Consider the following 6,000-nt stretch of genomic DNA (forward strand, 5'->3'; position numbering starts at 1 on the left):
TGGTTAAATTTTGCCCATTAATGAACTCAACAGAGATTCTGGGTTGTTATATTTTATGTATCAAGTTGAAAGTGATGGTGCAAAATTACAGCAGTTATCATGTCTACAAGAGTGAAATATATATATAAATGTACATGTAAACTTTTGAACTGACAGTGGTTTTGGAGTCTGGGGGATGTGAAATGCAAAGATGTCAAAATTTTCCAGAAGTTGAATCATGATACCCATTATAATAGGTAGCTTTCTTATGAAATCTACCTAAAAGATTTTCAGAACATTACAGAATGTATGAGAATAGAATCAGAAATTTTCAAACACAGCTCAACTTCTAATATTTTTCAAAAGAACACAAACATCAAAATAAAATTGAAATTACAGAAATAAACTAAAAATAGTAAAAAACTGATTTCTAAAAAAAAAATATGTAAATTTAAAGATAAAGCTAAATGTTTAAACTACCTAACAATTTTATACTTCCTGTATAAACTAACAAGATTAGTTATGCTTACTTTAAAGAACAATTCAATCAATCTTTGACCACAGTTGAATGCAGTTTTATATTTTATGAAGCTTTGATAAAGTATTTTATATTAATCTCAAAATCTTTTTAATTAGCTGTAAAGGGTAATTTTTGTAGATCGTTTTAGTAGATGATTATTATATACACTTATACTTATTGGTCAGTTACTGACCCATGAATTATGATAGCTGAATACAGTAATAAAGTGACATTAAATTTCTCAAGTTGTAATGAATAAATACTACAAAGTTAGAAAACAACTGGAATTTTTTTTATATTTTCAGATCGTTTGAGGAGCGTTTTGGAATCTAGCACATCTATTGAAAATTCTCCTAGCCCAGATGACAGATTTCAACAGCCTAAGCAAGGAAGATTTAAGTATGTTTATGAATATCTTGAGCAAATAATTTTTGAAATTTATTCATTAATCAATATGACAAGAGAAGTGATTATAAGACAAAAAATACAAAAACAGTTCCATGTTTCCAGTTAATGAATCTCATTGAAATAGGCATATAATCATAATATTTTGCTTTTATTTTTTACCAACTTCACTGTGAAAATAGGATTTTTACTTTCTTTTATTCTGTGAATGAAACAACTTTCCATCTATAGAATTATTGCATCGAATTGTTTTTGGTTTATTTATTTTTTTACCGTTTGTATTTATGAAATGTTCCTGTACTATTTGTTGCTAAGAAACAGGGTACAATAAGGATAAATCTAAAGAAATTTGATGAAAAAGTTTTGAAACATATACTTTAATAATGTTGTTTATTAGTTGACATACATAAAAATTTTTCTCTGTAGTTCTGTTAGTGAAAATACACTATTATACTATGACAAAAATGATGTTGTTCAGGATTTTTTCTTTGACATTAAGCCCAAAAGGGCTTAAAGAATAGCCCTATTTGGTTTAAAGAATAGCAGTTAAATCTGTGCTTTACCTAGGCACCTGATTATTTTTTGATGTAGTAGTCTAGTGAATGATATATTCAATGAAGTTTAAATTTTACCTACAGATATACATACACATACTTGTATATCTATGTAAATATACACACATGTATGTTTTAACACTGTTCTATTTTGGTATTACAAAAGCACTATTAACATTTGATTCTCTGTTTAATCTTAGAATGAATTCTCCAAAAAAGAAGAGTTTAATGTCTGCTAGAGGGGAGAGGAATTACGGCACAAGTAATAACATGACCAAGGAAACTGCTTTTACATTTTCAAGCCCAACAACACGAATGAAGCTTTGTGATGAACTAAGTGAAGCTGAATGTGATCGCAGCTCTTTCTTCCCACCTAATGTTCCACTTGATTACAGAGTATAATTAAAATTGATATAATTGTATACTTTATTTGTTATAAATTGGTAATTTATAAATTTATAATTTATTTATATAATAAATAAATTAAATTATGTTGTATTATATGTCATTGTAAGTACTTATTATTATTATTATTATTATTATTATTATTATTATTATTGTTATAACGGTTTCAAAAATTAATACATTGAAATAAATAATTTGTGTTTACTTTGGTGTTAACTGGTAACTTTTGTGTTTACTTTGGTGTAACTGGTTATTACAGTATACTATTGATGTACTGTACACAAAAAGAATATGTAAAAAAACATTTATCTTGTAAATGACATGTTTTTGACCAATAATAAGAATTGTTCTAATAAATGTTTTTGTAGCAAATTGTGATTTAATGAAAAATGTTGCTTTTTATGGCAATTCTTAAATTTTAGAATATTGCTTTTTGACATTTTATTATTAACTTCTTGATTACCACACTATACCTAGTAGGCCGGCTGCCATGACTGAGTTTATTGAAAACATAATAAAGTGGCTTGTGTAATATTTACACCTGCAGTGGTTCCTGCATCAGGCATGGGTGATCAAATTTTCGTGTCATTTTGATTTCGACCCTATACCTCATAAGGGATTAGTATAATCAGTTTATTCCAATTACAGCATGGAAGGAATGAATATTTCATAGCTTTATGTATGAATTAGTTTAGCATTTAATAAAAATTCATTCTACTTCATGTAGTTAATCATGTATATATATATATATATATATATATATATATATATATAATTATCTAATAAAGTTTGTATATTGGATGACAGGACTCATTTAAATTTGTTATTCATTTGTAAATAATAATACTGTACTTACAAGTGTGTTGGATCGAATGAAAGATAAAAAACAAAATTTATAAAAATCAAACGATAAAAAAATCTCTTTTCCTTCAACAAAGTCTTGTTTTTTATTATTATTCTCTTGATAAAGTGATTAATGATTTGTTTTCAAATAACATTTCTATCAACACTTCATCTAGAAAAAAATTGTATAAATTGCTGAACAGTTTGTAACAAAAATTATCAACCGAAAAACAATTAAGATAAAAATAAAATTTTGTGAGCTATACTAAAATTTCTCAAAAATCTTTTTAAATTGCTTTATTTAAAAAAAATTTTTTTTTTAATTATTGCTTGTTTACACTCAGATATATAATACAGATTAAGGAAACTAAATTAGATTTTTTTCATAAATAAGACTTTTATAATTATTAGATTAGACCTACGATATAAAAATCTTGCCCTAGTTTTTAAAATAAACATATTCATTACTCAAATAAATGACAGATCTCATGTTGTAGAGTTAAGTACTGGTAATGAAATGACAGCATTATTTTTCCTTTTCCTGAGAACTTTTTATTGATTACACATAATGACAATGATGAATTAAAAGTCAAAAGTGAGTCTTTGACGATGCCTGAAATATGGCCAAATAATCTCCTACACACAGTTGCTTAACTATGGAAAATGATAGATTTTATTCTGCTACATATTGCAGAATAGAACAAGAGATAGATATTAAAAATTTTAAAAACATGACTGCCAAAAAAACATTGCTCTTATGTTCTGGTTTGGTTCCATCATGGTTTTGTATTAACTAGCAAATACCCTGTTTAAATTTTGAAAATCAGAGCATTGGTTGCAAATATATAACAGCATTTCCATACAACTGTGATCTGTGAGATTGAGAGTGTACCTGATGCATCCAAAAATTAGCCTTTAACCTACTAACAAATACCCCATTTGAATTTTGAAAATCAGACAATTGTTTGCAGAGATATTATAAGAGCATTCCCCATTGCACCTCCAAAGCAACACCCCAGGGGTATACTCTGTTCATTACCAGTTGATGATGATGATTGGTCTAGCCTCATACGAGGTTCACCCATCATCTCAACACTCTAGCCTCACCTGTAGGGAGTCCGGAAAAGAGCCCAGCAGAGATGCGTCCCGAAAGGCAGCCATCACAGAAGTGGATGAAGAGCTTCTACTCAACCTCTCCTTTTAAAACTTACATTTAAATTAACTTAAATCAGCAATTGCAACTCCTCCGAAGAAGGGGGCGCATTGCTCCCTCCATACAGTTAGTGCCCCATTGTGGCGTATTCCTGCTAGCCTATGAAGCGTTAGCACCGAAAGGACTTCAGTGGACGGTCTGAAGGGGAATTACGTCGGGAGGACAGGTTTCATAAGCCTAGCCTTCCGCGGTCGGCCCATAAAATGGGTTTGATAACGCTGGTTTAACAACGGATTGGAATGCAATTAAATCCGTCCTTAAAAACACAAAATATTAAATAAGACAAAAATTGAAAAATTAGACCCGTCACCTAAAATAAACCTTTAAAAACACGCCCGATAGAATCATCCAGCAGCAAGGGACACTGTCCAGGTTCTGCAATCCGTAGGGAGAATCTATAAACTCCCGCCAACTTTGCATTCCATTCCATTTCTCACCTGTAGTTTCCAGAGGAAACCCATTATTATTAAACAGAAATATTTTTAATTTATTTAATATTATTTTATTTTATTTAACGTAAATTTAATTCTTATATTTTTGTAATTTTATAATTTCAACTGATTTGAATCATTCAATTCAAACCCAGCTAACACAGTGACAGAGGCTCACACTTCACAGTTCAGTAATTAAATTCATTAAAGTTTGTGCTTCAATTGGCAAATCTCCACTACTGAATATATTTGTATAGATTATGACACTACCAGTAACATAAGGATAACAACGCAGGGTCATATATCAAAATCGGTTCAACCGTTGAGCTGCTTCGATGAAACAAACATTCATACATACACCCTAAAAACATTACACTCCTTTTTGGGCAGTTGTGTGAAAAGCTGGATGAAAATTTTTCCATATAGTAATGGAACATCACATCCTTATACACAGTTACTTATTACTCTCCAGTTAAAAGGTTTTTAGTAATTATTTGGTCAGTTCTACATGTATGAATTAAGAGTTTACTGATGCAACTACTGGTGTTTCACTAAAATAAAGTAATTGTTAGATTATAATTTATTTGACTAACAGATGCTTGGTGTTTTTTTTAAATGTAGTTCATTACATTCATGTTATCATAATTAAACTGAGGAAAATTTACTAAAGTTCAGTTATTTATATACAAAAAAAAATTTTGTGTGTACTTTATATGCACGTAAGAAGTTATACTTCTTTGGCGTGAATTAAAAAAGGAATTTTTTACGCATTCAAACAAATTTGAATTGAACAAACGATTGATAGGTGACATTAAATACCATGTATAAAGGTTTGAATAAAAAATTAAATTAATATTTTTTTTTTTATACAGTTTAAAAAGTATAGACGTATTCCTTGTCATATAAAACAAAGTTCATCGAATATATTCTAGTGCCATTAATTCATCGGATGACGATTGAATAAGCACGAGGGTTATCAGCGGCTTATGATATAAAAAATATGATACAAATAGTTTTATTTTATAATAGTGTATTTTGTCAAAAATTTTGTTTTAGGTAAATTTAAAATTACTTATGCAAAATCAAGAATTTATGTGATGTGTGCTATTTTCTGTCATTTAAAAATATAATTTTACTCATAAAAAAATAATACGTACATAAATATAACCTCAAATCTTGATACACAAAAAATAAATAACTATACGCTGTAATATAAATAAAATTTTATGAATATGAACAATATTCACAGTTTAAAATATCCGTCTTCAGAAATCCGTGTATATAAATACATATATAAATAAACATTTATTACGACTCAACATCTGTTATGTTTAAAACATGTGCAAATCACTTAATTGCATTGAACGACTGACTGAATTATACACTACATGAGTTTGCGTGCAAACTGGTCCACTTGGGCCTGCGCAAATCTTCATGGTGTGTTACATCGGCGCGCGCAACCTCTGTAACTTGCTAAAAATACACTGATCAATTTCTCCTAACACGCCAGAAGAAGTATAACTTCAAATATAAAATTTACAAAAACTAATTGTCACCTATTATATCTTTATTCCTTTCTCTATTCTTCATGGCAATTCTCTTTCAGAGAATTTCATGCTTTATCAGAACATATGAAATTATTAGATTAAA

Source organism: Lycorma delicatula, chromosome 4 (assembly GCF_047948215.1).
Source record: "Lycorma delicatula isolate Av1 chromosome 4, ASM4794821v1, whole genome shotgun sequence".
Lineage (NCBI taxonomy): Eukaryota > Metazoa > Arthropoda > Insecta > Hemiptera > Fulgoridae > Lycorma > Lycorma delicatula.